Source organism: Colobus angolensis, unplaced genomic scaffold, assembly GCF_000951035.1.
Source record: "Colobus angolensis palliatus isolate OR3802 unplaced genomic scaffold, Cang.pa_1.0 Scaffold68, whole genome shotgun sequence".
NCBI lineage: Eukaryota > Metazoa > Chordata > Mammalia > Primates > Cercopithecidae > Colobus > Colobus angolensis.
Window position 1 is genome coordinate 7,495,089 of NW_012120487.1, and position 15,805 is coordinate 7,510,893.

Genomic DNA, 15,805 nt, shown 5'->3' on the forward strand with positions numbered 1-15,805 from the left:
TCCCCTGGGGACCAGCTAGGGACCACTCTCCTGCAGAGCAGAGTCCCAGAGCCCTGCCATCCCTGCCCCCAAAGCCTCCTGGCTCTGTGTCCCAGGAACAATAATAAGCCCCTACATCCTGAGACTCTGTGTAGGCAACAAAGGAGGCTGATCTCACTTAATCCTCCCAACAATCTCCTGAGGTGAGTGAATCCACTCCTTTATTTTACAGCCGACCTATCTTGCTGGTGACACGAACAGTTAAGTGTCTTACACAAGGTTACAGTTAATGGATGCTGGGATTTTTCTTCCTGGCTGGATCCAGATATCACAAACTCACATACCACCCACCACCACCTCCAGTGGGAACCAGAAGGAAGATTTAAGTCATGGAAGGGAAAGACCTTAACCCTGAATCAGGCCCTTTGGGTCTGGCACCAGTTTGGGACAAGAGTCCAACCTGAATTTGCCTATCTGTAAAAAGAGAAGCCACTATTCCCTGCCTGGCCTCCCTCACAACAGTGGCATGAAGCACAAATGAAGAAACAGACAAAAAACCATCTGAAGGCTGGGCGCAGTGGCTCACACCTATAATCCTGGCACTTTGGGAGGCTGAGGTGGGCGGATCACTTGAGGTCAGGAGTTCGAGACCAGCCTGGCCAACATGGTGAAACCCCCTCTCTACTAAAAATACAAAAATTAGCCAGGCGTGGTGGTATGTGCCCGTAATTCCAGCTCCTCAGGAAGCTGAGGCAGGAGAATCATTTGAACTTGAGAGGCGAAGGTTGCAGTGAGCTGAGATTGTGCCACTGCACTCCAGCCTGGGAGACAGAGTGGGACTCTGTCTCAAAAAAACAAACAAAAAACTGTCTGGGAACAGAAGGGCAACACCACCATCCCCATCACCCTGGACAATCAAAGGAGCTGGGAATAAAGATGCCACACGAGAGCACTGGGTGAGGAGTCAGGCCTGGCTGGCTTCCCTGTACCTATAAAACAAAGGGAATGGATTCACTTCCTGGTTTCCAAGCCTGGTTGCACATCAAAATTACGTAGTGAGCTTTGCAACAACTAAGCTGCCTGTCTTTCTGAGGGGGCAGGGATCTAGCTTCTGGGAACTCCTGGACCAGATGTTCTATCAGATCCCTCCTCGGTTCTGTCTCCGCCCTGACCCCAGCAGGGTAAACAGATCCCAAGTTATGGGGATGGCTAGGCCAGATGGACAGGCCTCTTCTGCCCCCTCATGCTCCCCAACCAGTCTCCCAGGAGGCCTGCAGGAAGCCTCCGGGTGCAGGTCAGGGCTTCAACAGCCACCCAAACAGGTACGGGCCCAGATTTAATTGGCCTCTTGGTTAAGCTTTCTAATCTCATTAAAGCTGCCTCCATCAAGCAGATCGAGGTTCTGAATTGAATCACAGAAGAGCACTGCCCTGCCCCACTGTAAGCTGATTAGGTCTGAGGAGGCCTAGCTTGGACCCCTCTCTGCACTACCATGCCTTACTGTCACACGGAAGGCACGAACCCAGACTCACCAAGAGGGGCACACTGACGAGGGAGCAGCAGGCAGGAAGCTCAGGGAAACAGTCTCAGCAAGGGTGTGGTACCAGACCTGCCTGCCCCCACCACTCTGGGGAGCCAGTACCGTCCCCAGGATTTTCAGTAAACACAAACCACAGAGTAATCTGATTTCCTATCTTATCAGTGTGCAGTGCCAGAGGCCACCCGGCTCCAGGAGAAAGCTGCCTTATGGGCAGAGTGTGGGACTCACAGTTACCTCTCCAACTTCTTTTCGTAGCTTTAGAGCTCTACTTCATTCAGATGGGAAGGAGGCAGCAGAGGGGTATGGTGTGGGGCCCAAACACCTGCGTTCCATCTTTGGAAGAGAGGACTTGTCTTGCCACTCACTCTCTCCCTGACCCCTTCTACCTCCACAAGGAGCTACACTGAGGCTCTTCTCCAATCCAACTCCTGGACGTCAGCTTCAAAAACACCATGGTCAGCGTGTGCAAACAGCCCTGAGCAAATACGCGTCGCCCACTTCTCCATCATCTCGCTTTATCTAAATATATCCCAAGGAAATAACTTGGCAGTGGTGAGAAATTCTGCAGAGGCTCCAAAGTAACAAAAACAAAATACACACACACACGAGCTCTGTTCAAGGTGCCACGCTGAGCTGAGGACAGGCATGGAGATACAAACACCCACAGGCGACAACCATCCAGGGTGTGCTGGGGGTTCAGTCCCACTTAGGGTTCATGCTTGGTTGTTATTAATATTTAATAGGGAAGACAATATTTTAGAAGAGACAGGACTCTGTGCAGGTTCCAGGCCAGGCTAGCATGGATGCCCTGTCCAAGAGAGATGTTAAGGGGGCACGCCTAGCCAAGTACACACACACACCCATCCCACACCCTCTGGGACTTGCTGCAAGACACTGGTATTTTCCGCTCCACTTGCCAAGAATGGAGCCACCCTGCCCTGCATGCTTGATCCTCAAACTCCTGGAGACAAAGGCGGCAGTCACGGGGGTGTGCTAGTGCACCTCAGGCACTGATCCGATGTTCCCGTACCCACTGCCATTTTCACTAAAAGGGACACTAAGGCCCAAAGCAGGAGACAGACATGCCCAGAACCTGGCCAGGGTCCCTCTTATTCCACCACGTTGTCAACCTTTGGATAATTTGGATAGAGGTGGCTTTTTTTTTTTAGTGCATTCCACAAATCCAGGCTATTCACAATCACCCCCAAGCCCACCCTTGTGGGCACAGGGCACCAAATTATTAGGAAAATGTCTGAGAGTCAAAGGGGCTATGGGCAATCCCCCAAATCTTATGCCAGCTCTCAGCAGGCCGGCCCACTTTCTCAGGTTCCACACAACTACCCCAGTGCCTGCCTTCTCCATCTGCCATCTAGACACGGACATGAGGCCTGGACCACTACATCAGGCCCCTCACTGGTTTTTTAGCCTTAATCTATTCTACTTCTTTCTCCAAACAGATCAAACCCAGATCACTCACACTGCAGGCTCACAACCTGAGGATTTTCTGCTCCTTGCCACACACCAGCTCAGCCGAGGCCTTCAGGACCTGGCCTGAACAAACCCTCATTCCCAGCTCCACCCACGTAATTCCTCCTCCCCTGAACACTGCATGTCTTTTTAAGCTTCTATGCATTTGTACAGATTCTTCCGAGACATTGGAATGCTCCTATCACAGTCTTCCTTCTCAGTTACCAATACCAGAACTCAATAATCAGAGATACCATTCAATCCTAGCTATTTAAAGACAAGAAAATGAAGGCCCAGAGAGGATAAGGGAGTGCCACAGAAGATAAGGTTAGCAGTGCTGGACTTGTGACTGGCCAGAGTCTTCATCGACTCCAAAAGTCCTCAAAGACCCTCTCCAACTCACCAGCCCTACAGCAAGATCAAACCCAGGAGAAGGCCACTGAGGACCAAATATCCAAGAAAGAAGGCCCTTAGGGAGTTCTAGAGGCAGCACAGGAAGAGCTGGCCCGTGGTCTCAGGAGGCCAGCAGAAATGAGACGCATGCATGGGCCTGGAAGCCCAGAGAGTGGAGAGTATCATCATGTCAGTTCAGCTTAGGGGCCCAGAGCAGGTGCTCGGGGAGGACGTGCATAATGACCAAGAATGGTACCTGGCACATGGAGACACTCATACTCGGTCAACATTTGCTGTTGCACACATTAATGACACAAATGGCCAGTGACAAACCAGTGCAACACAGAGTACCACACAGGCCTGTACTCGACTCCAGGATCCCAAAGAAAGGAAGGATTATTTCTGCCGGAGGGTGGGGCGGTCTGGGACAGCTTCACAGAGCAGTGACATCTGATCACACACCATCTGTTATTTTTCTCTAATTGTTCTACATGTGTGAAATTTTGATTCTCAAGCTAGAACGCAGACTCTGAGAGGGCCAAGACCACAGCTGCTTTCTCTGCCTTCACCTACTCTGTCTCTGAAATGCCCATTCCATGGATGGTCTCCCAGTAGATACTGAAAGAACTCCAAAAAGAGCAATGGACCCCCATCTTTTTTTATTTCAGAGAGAAGGGCAAAGCAAAAAGTTGTTTTCCCACAAATCTGCTTTACCTTGAGGAAGTTACCTGAACCCCATCAGGAAATCCACTGATATCCACAGGCATTTCCAACATCCCAAATGCTCTGTGCCCCTGGTGTGGCATGTAAGAGATGGGCACTCTTAGGATCTCCTGAATTCTTCCCCCATCTGACAGGTGGCACTGGGTCTCCTAGACAGCTTATCTACTTCCCCCTTCAACAACCCTGCAGGACAGGAATCAACATCCCCACTTTATTGGGAAAACTGGGGCTCAGAGAGGTCACTTGGCAAGGTCAGGAGAAGACCTGCATCTCATCTGTTACCACATCACAATGCCCATAATATTAATTATCTGCCAAGAGTTTTCCTCAACAGAAGCCTCACCTGGACCATTTGGCAGGAAGGAATTAATGCCCATTCAGAATCTCATCAACAATAAAGTGGTATTGAAGACCAACAGCAGCAGCACACCAACTTTGGTTCAGCAGCACAAACCAACCTAAGGGGCACACTGTACCAGGTGATGCTCACTCATCCAGACTGTGCTGTACCCCGAGTTTCTGCAGACTGTGCCCCACTTTTGTGAGGTCTCAACATCCCCCACCCACACCCAGCCACATCCCTGTTTCCATAGAGGCCCAGAAGAATGCAAACTCCAGTCACTCCCTTTCTTGTTCGGATAATGGCCACTTCACAACTCTCCCTCCCATGCGGGGACCCTCGCTGCTCCTCGGGCGCATCACCCTGAAGAGGCGCCCAGGCCAGGGAGAGAAGAACAAACGGGAAGGGGGATGGAAAACACACACAACAGTAAGCTCCAACCCAAACAGAACTAATCCATTCAGAGCCAAGTGAGGCTGAGCAGATGGGAAGCTAGGCATCCCCCACCCGCCCGCCAGCCTGCCACCGCCGCCGCCACCACCACCACCCCAGGTTCCGGGGCCTTCACCACAGTGGTATAATTACAAAGGGTGACCCAGCCACATGCTCCCGGGGCCACCCCTGCTCCCAGACACCCACAGGCACCGCCTTCATCTGGTTTGGGTTTAGAATCCTACCCAAGCCTCCCCCAAATTATGTGTGCAAAGGCAGGAACACAAACACCCCAGCCCTGTGGCACCAATCCCTGGGAAGGATGAAGACGGAGGCACGAACTACACTCCTCTCTGGAACTCCAGAGGGCGGCTGGTGAGGGGGAGGGGGGTACTGGGACCCCCATTCTTTCCAGCCTGGTGCCTGCCACTCCCACTCAGACCACCGCTCCACGTGCACAAGGACACCTTCATTCTGTGTCTGTCTGCGTGTCTTCCCCTCCAGCCTGTAAGCAGGAGGACAGGAACAGGGCAACCTCTCTTCCTCACTGTGGCACCTACCCCCTCCCTGCCCCCGGTGCTTAGTTAGTGTAGACAAGGCTGTGCAAAATGTATTCTAATATCTGCTGAATGAATGCAACTCACGACTCTTAGTATAATTTTTTTTTTTTCTTTCCTGAGATGGAGTTTTACCCTGTCACCCAGGCTGGAACGCAGTGGCGTGATCACTGCAACTTCCATCTCCCGGGTTCAAGTGATTCTCCTGCCTCAGTCTCCCAAGTAGCTAGGATTACAGGCGTGCACCACCACACTTGGCTAATTTTGTATTTTTTAGTAGAGATGGGGTTTCATCATGTTGGCCAGGTTGGTCTCATCTTAGCATAATGTTGATGTGTTTACTCCTTTAATATTTGTTTTTTCTCTAGCTTTTAAGTACCCTGAGGGCAGAAATCCCACCTGTCTCATCCATCATTCCCTCCCCAGTAACTGACACTTAGTGGGTGCTCAATAAACACTTGTTGTGGCCGGGCGCGGTGGCTCAAGCCTGTAATCCCAGCACTTTGGGAGGCCAAGACGGGCGTATCACGAGGTCAGGAGATTGAGACCATCCTGGCTAACACGGTGAAACCCCGTCTCTATTAAAAATACAAAAAACTAGCCGGGCGAGGTGGCGGGCGCCTGTAGTCCCAGCTACTTGGGAGGCTGAGAGGGGAGAATGGCGTAAACATGGGAGGCAGAGCTTGCAGTGACCGGAGATCTGGCCACTGCACTCCAGCCTGGGCGACAGAGCGAGACTCCATCTCCAAAAAAAAAAAAACAAAACACTTGTTGAGCAAAGGACTAACAACTCACTGCTCTGAGAACACTGAAGTGTACCACCCAGTGGAGGAATCTCCCCACGTTAGAGGATGTCAGCGCTGCATGGGGGCTCAGAAACCACCTGCTCATTTACAACAGGAGGGAGTATGACGTGTTTGTAGCTGCAGACCAAGTCAGTGCAGTCAGTGCAGGACTCGAACCCAGGCCCCGGCCAGGCTCCTGACACCCAGCCATGCCCTGGCAGTGCTAGGCCCCGCTGGGGGAGACAAAAAGACACGGAAGATGGCGCCTGCTGCTCAGGAGAAGCAGGTGATCTAGCGGGGCAGACGAGACAGACACATGAAACAATTAGTGAACAAGATAACTGCCAGGCTAGCGGTATTATATCCTGATATAATAAAGTACACGCTGTACAACACAATTAGAGACAAGAGGCAGGCACACTGTGCTAATTACACAGCACAAAGGGCGAGCTCACAGGAGCCATGGGGTGCTGGTGCTGCCACAGAAAGCTCTGGAGGCTAAGAGAGCAGAGGTGAGCTTGGGGTGGGGGCGCCGCTGCCATGCAGCCTCTCCTGACCATCTCTCCGTCCTTCTTGGCGCTCCTGCTACCCAGTCCCTGTCCTAGATGATCCCTTCTGACACTTCTGACCCCTCGCTGCTTGTGTTCGGGCAGTTTGTTATCGACCCCGCCTAGACAGTCAGCCCAGGGGGCAAGGGGCAGGCCCTGGCACCAAGCCAACCTCTGGCTCATTACTTCAATGTAAACAATCACCCGAATTTCCCCTCACTATGCTTTCCCCTCACTATGTGCTGGGCTCTGTGCTGAGCCCTTCCTTGCACTCATCCCGTTCAATCCTGACAACACCCTATGAGGTGCACATAAGCTCGGAGGGGGAAGTCACCCACCCAAGGCCACAATGCCCAGAAACAGCAGCCAAGAAACTGCATTAAACAGGTTCACGATGCTACAAATCTCATGCTCTTATATCTTTACACCCACACGGTCCTGTATGGAAGCCCTAGACACAAGCAGCTACCAAGTACTTGAAATGTGGGTGGTTCAAACAGAGATGCACCATAAGCATAAAATATGTACCAGATTGCAAAGACAGTTTGGGGGAAAAAGAATATAAAAGATGTCATTAATAATTTTTACACTGATGACATCTTATAGTGCTATTTTGAATATATTCGGTCATAATTAAAGTATATTACTGAAACTAATTTCACCTATTTCTTTTTACTTTGTTATGTGGCTACAAGGAGCTCTGAAATAACCTGCACGACCCTCAGTACATTTCTACCAGACAGCGCTGCTCCACACAGCAGTGCCTCCACGTGTTTGCAGAACGAATGATGGGCAGGATGGAGAAAGAGGACAGAACGGAGAAGGTGGCACTTGTCAAGTTTCAGTCAAGGGGAAACTTGAACCAAGATGTGGCAAAGGGGACACTCCTGAGCCTGTGCAGGACAGGGGAGCCATGATGAGTTCTGAACACAACTGGGGAGCACTTGGGTCGGGCATGCTGGAACCAAACGACAGAAGATGAGGACAGCAGGGCAGGCTTCGACCTGGAGGCTTTGGCAATGCGAACAGGCGGCGAGGCTGTTTACCATGCTGAAAAGGGAGCTGGGAATGATGCCTCCATGAGACAACAGGGGCCTGGAACCAGTCACCTAGTGTCCTTCCAGAACATGACAACAATGCCTCAATTTCCTGAATTAAAGGGCTCTTGGGGGGACAGGAGTGGGCGGTGGGAGGGGGCTCTCCTCCAAGGACCAGGGCACCAGAACATCTTCTGGGCACAGGGCTAGCTGCATGCAGCAGGAGTGAAGGGGCTCCCCAGGGAAGAGAAGCCAGGTGAGGCTGAGTAGGGAGTTGCAGGTGATGGTGGGAAAAGGACACAGCAGGCTGGAGTGTGGAAGAACAGCTAACTCTGGCAGAAGGTCCAGTGCCTGCAAAGGCTGCGTGGGGAGCAGGTGGTGACAGGGCAGCCACAGGCAGAAGAGGAAGAGAGCACAGTCCAGCAGGGTCACTGGAGACAGACCCCAGGTCGTTCTGCTAGACAGGGAACACTGCTGGTGCAAGGCTGAGGGTTGAGTTTGTGGATGCTGTCAGAGAACAGACAGGTGCCTCACCAGTGGAAACAACCCACGGCCTTGTAAAAAGCCTCTCAGCTGTCCTCTGCTGAGATGAGTTGGCCTACGCAAGGTAGCTGCTGAGAAGGCAATCACAGATAAACACATTCACAGAGCCTGGAAGACCACCACCCTCACTGACACCACGAGGGAGCGAGGATGCGTGGGACCCGGAGCCGCTCTTAGTGGAGCATGCGCACTCCACCAGCATGGCTGAGGCCGTCCTCCACGCCAGCTGAGATTTACCATGACCAGAGAAAGGCCGAGCAGAGACCATGTATGCCTGGTGGGAGGCGTGGTGTGGGAGGCCAGGCCAGGGGTAACTAACTTCAGCTTTGCCATCGCTAGCCGAGCAACTCTGGGCTCGCTCTTAACTGAGTAAGATGGAAACCACCACCCTTTACTTTACGGCCCAGGGCCTGGACGAGGAATAAGGACATTCAGTAGCTGTGAGTTTCCCAGCACGGACCCAGCCCTGCCCTTCCCAATATCACTGGTCCTCCAAATGCCTCCTTTCCCTTTTCACAGCACCTGCCTAGCACACTGGCCAGCACATGGTAGGGGTTCGATAAATAGCATATTTTCTATTATGAGACATCACAGCTGAGGAAATACCAACTTAGATCCATCTCTGGCTGGAGGTGGAGTTCAGGAGAGCAGAAAGTTTACCTAACTGAGCAATCACAGAGCCAAGGAACATTTTCAAAATGGAAGAACGTTTCAGGCTCCAGGCCACTGGCTTCCTTTGCCAGATTGGGCAACTGGGAGCAATGGAGAAGAAGCCAGGGGACTTGAGTTTGGATGCCATTATTTAGCTATTTTTCTTTTAAAAAAAAATAGAGACGAGGTCTCACTATGTTGCCCAGGCTGGTCTCAAACTTCTGAGCTCACATGATCCTCCCATCTTGGCCTCTCAAAGTGCTAGGATTACAGGTGTGAGCCACTGTGTCCGGCTCAGTTGGGATTTATCATAAAAGACGTACCATAGATGGAAAGAAACTCTCGCTTGGATTAGGGGCTCAAAGATGGTCACTATTATCTTGCTCTCTGTCTAGCAGACGTCTCTCCCTGCTGTCCGTTTCACCTCATGCCCAGTTACTCTTACCTGCAAGCTGTTTCCTATGATGTTGTCTTCTACCACGATCCCCTCCCTGAGTCCTCATTTGTAAAAGTACTACTAATTTTCAGGGTCCTGGGGAAATGCTACATTCCTTGGTAGCCCTTCCCAGACTTCCCCCAGCCGGAGGTGCTCCCTCTCCCATCCTATCCCCAACTCCTTGCACACTTCTAACCAGACTGGCAGCTCCTGGCTTCATTTCTTATTCCTCCTCCTAGACTGTAAGCACCCCTTCCACCCCCTATCCCACAGGACCCAGTCTTGCCTGCACAGCACAGAACCCACTGGGCCCCTCCCAAGGAGTGAGTAGATATTACACGCTTGCTAAGTGAAAGAATGAGAGGAATATGATAACGCACAGCTTGGTGTGATAAGCCTCAGGCTGGTGTCAGCCTTGTGTCAAAAAGCACATCCACTGGAGAACGGGGGACAGTTACAAATCCAAACAGGCGTACAGTTTCAGTCCAGGACACCAGGCTCATTACTGGCAAAGACTGGGTTATATGAAACCTGACTGTGCAACAGAAGTAAAAAGCCTGGCTACACTGCAGCCTCACCTGAGGCCATCTTCAACTCTCACCTCCGTCATCCCTTGGCTGAGTGGGAAAGCTGCTAGCTGGGTACACCAGGGTCAGGACCCTGCATTTCTTAGGAGCCGTCACTGGTATTATCATTAGAAAGAAAATAATAATAGTAAACATTTGTTGGTATTTCTGTGTGCTGAGCGCTTCATGTGATTGCCTCTCTTAACCTACCTTGATACCAATCCCAAGATATCAACATAAAAACTACCTCACAGGCCAGGCCTAGTGGTACATACGTATAATTCCAGGAGTTCGAAACGAACCTGGGCAAACATAGCGAGACCTGATCTCCACAATAAAAAAAAAAATTTTTTTTTTAATAAAAAAGCACTTCCCAGAGCAGGAAACTGAAGCTAGACTGCCCAGGATCACCTGATGTAGTAGGCAGAGGTGGCATGCACTTAACACGAGGCTCTTTCTACAACTTTCCACCAGGACCCTCCAACTACTGCTTACCTTGACTTTCAACCTAGAGATTCTAAAGGCCAAACTATGAAGACTCAAGCAGCATTCCAGCTGCTCCCTTGCCCACAGCCTCAAGGAGGAAGGCCAGGCCTCAATAGGCCACCTAGGCCCTACTACCTGGGCACCCTACCATCCCATTACTCAGTCAGACTGTGCGCTCCTTCTACTTCTGCCTTCTGGCCCTAGAGCCCAGGGGCCTAGGGCCTCTTCTGAAGGAACCAGCTCCCCTCTGTTATGGCCACACCCCCACTATGGTCCCATCATCTTACACTGTGGTCTTCCAGCAAACACCTGCTCTACTCTACTCCCAGAACAGCTCCAGGTCACCTTCTCTATCAACTTTTACATCCACTCCCATGCACTCCGACCCAGGGAGAACCAACCTCTCCCCGTCTCCCCTAGCCCGGGCCAGGACTTAATGCTGGTCTGGGCCCAGCGCAGAGCTTACACTCCCTTACTATGCTGTGTTTAACACTTTCTCTGGCTCTACTAGTCCTGGGTTCCTTGAGGGCAGGGACCTTAATTTATCTTCATATCCCTGTCAGAGGTGTATGAACCAGAGCAACTCCATCTTGAAAAGGAGCTAGGTAAGATGAGGCTGAAACCTACTCGCCTGCATCCTAAGTCACAAAATGAGACAGGACGTCAGCACAAAATACAGGTCATAAAAACTTTCCTGATAAAACAGGCTACAGTAAAGAAGCCGGCCAAAACCCACCAAAACCAAGATGGCAACAAGAGTGACCTCTGGTCGTCCTCACTGCTACACTCCCACCTGCGCCATGACAGTTTACAAATGCCATGGCAACATCAGGAAGTTACCCTATATGGTCTGGGGAGGCACAAATAATCCACCCTTACTTAGCAGATGATCAAGAAATAACCATAAAAATGGGTAACCAGCAGCCCTCGGGGGCTGCTCTGTAATAGAGCAGCCATTCTTTTATTCCTTTACTTTCTTAATACACTTGCTTTTACTTTGCACTGCAAACTTGCCCTGAATTTTTTCTTGTGAGAGATCCAAGAACCCTCTCTTGGGGTCTGGATTGGGACCCCTTTCCTTTAACATCCCTAGTGCTTGTAGAATCCATTAAGCCATGTTTTAAAGCACAACTTCCAGCGAAACAACCCCCAAACCCCTCACCAGTGATGCTCTTCAATAACTAAAATAACAAAGAAGAGGCCGGGTGCTGACATCTGTAGTTCCAGCACTTTGGGAGGCTGAGGCGGGCAGATCACTTGAGGTCAGCTAGAGTTTGAGACCAGCCTGGCCAACATGCTCAAACCCCGTCTCTACTAAAAATACAAAAATTAGCTGGGCATGGTGGTGCACACCTGTAATCCCTGTCACACAGGAGACTGAGGCAGGAGAATCGCTTGAACCCGGAAGGCAGAGGTTGCAGTGAGCCAAGACCACGCCACTGCACTTCAGCCTGGGTGACAGAGCGAGACTCAGTCTCAAACAAAAAAAAAAAACCAGCCAAGAAGAAGAAGAAGAAGAAGAAGAATAGGATAAGCCATTGATCACCAAGGAAAGCAGGGATTTTTCCAAGGTCCGCTCTGAAAACTGAGACTCTTTAAGAATACCTGAGCTTCAAGTCAGTGACTCCCACCTCCCCCACAAAAAAACAATACCTAAGAAAAAGGCAATCTCTGCAGGTGACTTGCACAAGAAAAATCTCACTGATTTGGAATAGTTAGGGACAGGAGACAAAAAGATGGTCTAACTTAACACGGTAACAAAATCATAATGCTCTTCTGATGAACTGGGGCATATGTCCATACAGCTTTAGTGACTCAGTAGGGGTCACTCGTGACTGGCCCACCCCATGCAGGCAAGCAAATGGACACACTGATTTCAGGCAGTTTAAGATTATCAAGCAGGTTTTGTAATCTTCCCACATCTTATTAACACCACTCATTTGCTTGGCAAACCTGCCCTCTGGTCTTGGACTGAAGGACGGAGGCATGAGCCCTGCCCTGAGGCCAGTTATAAATTTCAAACTGAACCACCCCCAAATAACACGCAAGTTTTCCAAGTAGCCTAATGAGAGCTGATGATGCTGAGTTGGGCCAGCCCAAGTTGACACTGGTGAGTGAAGTTTTTAGCTGAGCTGCAGTAACAGGATAACCAAGACAACACAGGCATCCCTTCTCTGCACAGCAAAGGGAAATGAAGCTGGTTCTCAAACAGCCAGCCTTGCTTTGGACTGATATCTAGGGATTCAAGGCAGACTGCACTGTGAGAAATCATTTGTCCTTTGCACACAGTCAATGAGCTTAGACAACGCCAGGCAGTCAGAAAGTTGGCTTCTGTGCCACTCACTTGTTTCTGACACCACTCGGTAACTCAAAGATCCTGGAGTGGTCCCGAAAAATCCCTAACTCCTCAATTGCCCTGTACTCAGAAATATCCAAAAGCTTTAGCTGCTGCCAAAAAAGGGAAGAGAAAGAAAACCCCAGGAACACACCAAATCCATGTCCAACTCCTTTGCCCCTTGGAACAAAACCCATTGCAGGCGCACACAAAGCGGGGGAAGGCAGGACAAAGAAGAGGCCAGGTCACACTCGACAAGGCGCTTTCTTGTCGTTTCCAAAACAGAACTGTCCTCTATTAAAATGCTCTTGTTGCTCGGATGTTGGTGAGGGGGAGGGGTGGGGGGAGCACAAATCTCCAAACAAAAGGCGAGACGCAGCATGTAGGGAAGCTCGGGCAGGCTCCTTCTCCCTGTGCACTTCCAAGCCTTTGAACGCTCGCAGATCTCGGTCCAGAGCTGGCAGCTGTCTGTTATTATCCCAGCAACTCCAAGGGCCCCAGCACCAGGGAGCGTGTCCCGAGCAGGTGAACACCATCTGCCTGGCTGACAAGATGCCCATCTTAGTGCCTGCTGCTGCCAGCAGGCCGTGTGGACCTTGGGGAGGCGCAGCCAACCTCCCCACCCTCTCAGGGATGATTCTTCAACTCTCAGCCAGGCTTTCTTCTCTCTCCCCAGGGGCCGCAGGCTCAGTCACTACCTAGCATTTATCACAGGAGGAGAGCTCTTTTAAAAAACACCTGGTCACCTTTCAGAGAGATTTCTAAAGGCATTGAGAGCATGGTTTTTCTACTGGGGGGTGGGCTGGGGGGGAAATGCAGAGTTAGGTACACACAAGAAAAGAAAGCCCATGGACACACCTTCCCAGGGGTTAATTTTAAGAAGGGTTTTTAATTGATCTACAAAGAGAAGAAAGTTTTCTACCCGCCTTTTAAAAAGCACTCCCTGCATTAGCTAAACCATTCCCAACACACCCCAACCCATTTCCTCCCTCCCCAACCCTCGCAGTTTTAATTGGGGTAAGTGGCTCCCTGATGCAATCTGCAAAGCACAAGACCAGACCAGGGCAAGAGCAAGAGCTAAGTGGAAAAGTGGGGCTGGGTGGGTGGGTCTAGAGAGTTCCAACTCTGTGCTTCCACTCCTGGGAAAAGAGGGGCCTCCCCTCACCACTATTTTACAGATTCAAGTACAGTATTTCCACTTGCTGGTCTTTTCAAACAACTGAACTACCTATACCACGTGCAAGGGTGCGGGGAGAACCACCCCCGCTTTATGTGGTAAGGGAGCTGAGCTGACTCACTGGGAGCATGCGGATTGGCAGTGGCGAGCATGCCTGCCTTTGGGTCTGGGTCTCTGTGGGGGCTGACGTCACCTAGAAGGACCGCAGATCCCCACCCGCAATCTCTCTAGGGCTCTTGGGCAATAAGAAATCTGTGGCTTGATGTCTTCTAAGCCACATATGCTTGGGTCTATTTCGCGGACCCTAATCGATGGCTGACTTCTTCCTCCGCTGCTGACCAGGGCCGACTCTTTGATGGGAAAACAAGGGGGGGGACACATCACGGGGAGAGAACCGGCCCGGCCATCCCAGAAGGGGGCAGCAGAGGGAAGGTCTGGCACTGGGCAGCCTCTAGGCTCAAGATGGAAATCCACCACCAGCCTAGAGTGAAGACCAGGGTCCTCCCAGACTTAATGCACCAACTGCTGAGAACACCATAGGAAGGGCTGAGATGGAGTGTTCCCTGCTTTGGAACAGAAGCCAAGGAGGGGAGAGGCAGCAGTGTGGAGGGTATGTCATGTCAAAGTGGGTCCAAGCCCTACTGGGCCCCCAGGCCCTGGGGAAACTTTCCAGGCAAAGTGAAGACAATCACCCTGCCTGCCTAACTTGCAGGACCTGTCGTGAGGCTCATCCAAGGACAGTGGAGGTTAAAAGGACTTGAAAAACTATTAAAGGACCTACCCACAAGATGTCAAAATCGAGACAACCCTGCCTACCTCATGGGGCCCATTGAGAGCATGTGAGCCAGCCCCACAGCCCACAACGGTAAGACACCCACAGCGGCAGCATCACCACCGTCACTCGGGGGGCAGCAGGCTCAGGAGGGCAGCCTGACCACACTGAGCAGCAGCCCTGTCCTACCCTGCACCCGTGCCAAGTCACAGTCTCCGATTTCTAAGGTTTCTGGCTGGAGAACGAGCCAAATCATCATCACTATAAAAAAGCAAGGAGGTGGCATGTAGAAATAGTCCTCGTATGACGCTACCCAAAGCAAGCTCTGTGTTGTTCCCTGGAGCCACAGTTCCGGGGACTCCTTGACATCTACAGCAGCCAGGGCCCCTGCCCAGTGCACCAACAGCTGGGGAGGCTCTCAAACAGATCATCTAAGCCTAAACCCAACTCTGCCTCTCTCTCCAGCATCCACCAGCTGATTTGCCTCCACAGAAAAGGGGCTCCAGCACATAGCACCAACTCTGAGCTCTGTAGTATTTCAAAGTAAAGTCTTGCTGGGGGCAAGTGGTCAGAGAGGGCTTCCTTTCGCAAGGAGGGTGCAGCTTGGGATGTGTGTTAAAGAATATGCAGCGGCCAGGCACAATGGCTCATGCCTGTAATCCCACTGCCTCCCAGCTGATCCCCTGGGATCCTCCCACTGATCTCCTGCCTCCCAGCGCTTTGGGAGGCAGGGGATCAGTGGAGGTCAGCAGTTTGAGGTTACAGTGAGCTACAAATTGTCCCACTGCACTCCAGCCTAGGTGACAGGGTGAGATACTGTCTCCTATTAAAAAAAAAAAAAAGGCCAAATAAGGTGGCTCACACCTGTAATCCCAGCACTTCGGGAGGCTGAGGTGGGTGGATCACCTCAGGTCAGGAGTTCGAGACCAGGCTGGCCAACATGGTGAAACCTCATCTCTATTAAAAATATAAAAAATTAGCCATGTGAGGTGGCGGGTGCCTGTAATCCCAGCTACTTGGGAGGCTGAGGCAGGAGAA

The 15,805-nt window shown here is 51.3% G+C and overlaps 1 protein-coding gene across 2 annotated transcripts in view; it reads right to left on the reverse strand.

Moving 5' to 3' along the window:
* Positions 1-15,805, reverse strand: part of SSBP3 (single stranded DNA binding protein 3) — a 130,933-nt gene that overhangs the window by 70,323 nt on the left and 44,805 nt on the right. Inside the window, exon 1 of one of the 2 annotated variants that reach the window (XM_011926343.1) lies at positions 568-572. The exons of the other annotated variant lie outside the window; for it this stretch is intronic. The gene's annotated coding sequence lies outside the window, so the exon portion shown is untranslated. Of the gene's footprint in view, positions 1-567; positions 573-15,805 lie in introns of those variants that run through there. 2 annotated transcript variants of the gene reach the window in all.